The 655-nt window shown below is 39.5% G+C and overlaps 1 protein-coding gene across 4 annotated transcripts in view; it reads right to left on the bottom strand.

Annotated features, from left to right (window-relative positions):
• Nucleotides 1-655, bottom strand: part of ZBTB46 (zinc finger and BTB domain containing 46) — an 80,486-nt gene that overhangs the window by 20,548 nt on the left and 59,283 nt on the right. The gene's annotated exons all lie outside the window — the stretch shown is intronic.

The following is a 655-nucleotide window of genomic DNA, read 5'->3' as shown; positions in this document are numbered from 1 at the left end:
CCTGCTTTTATTTAGAAGCCAACACAGGACTGTGGGTACCTGACTGTAAACAGCAAAATTGAAGACTGTGCCCTTACCCCTTTACTGCTATTTCTGCTTTCCACAGAGAAACACCCATCTCAAGCAAAAACAGCCTCTGTTCGGTTTCCTTCACATGAAACTGTCTGGCATTAATGATTCTAAACCAATAAATAAGAGCAAGGTTTTTCATAAGCAATTTCCACTATGCCACTGCCTGGCAGATGGTGACCCTCTATGAGGCAGAGCAGATGATATGGCCTGGACTGGTCCGTCAGATTGCGGAGGGGTTATTAACCTTTCTTACTATGCAATTTTTCTAAGGTGACTGCAAGGGAAGAGGCTCTGCTTCTCTCCATTTGTTTAACGAAGCAAATTTCTCACTCAAAAATATTTGAGAGGAAAGCCCCGAGAGGAGAAACTTTTATATTTAGATAAAGCCGTTCCTCCGTCTAGCCATATTCAGGCCGAGGGAAAGAAAAAGTGCATTTGGGATAGTTGTGTTTTCAAGTATATTTATGCTGCATTTGATCTCTTTAGCACAATGGCTTAATAACTGTTTTATAATAAAAAATATATACATGCAATTTTTGTAAAAAATATTGTTCAGGATAAAGGTTCCATTGAGGTAAGGGAA

The sequence above is a fragment of the Alligator sinensis genome, unplaced genomic scaffold (assembly GCF_000455745.1).
Source record: "Alligator sinensis unplaced genomic scaffold, ASM45574v1 scaffold752_1, whole genome shotgun sequence".
NCBI classification, from domain to species: domain Eukaryota; kingdom Metazoa; phylum Chordata; order Crocodylia; family Alligatoridae; genus Alligator; species Alligator sinensis.
Note: the sequence above shows the minus strand (reverse complement) of the source record. Positions and strands in the feature narration are given on the sequence as shown.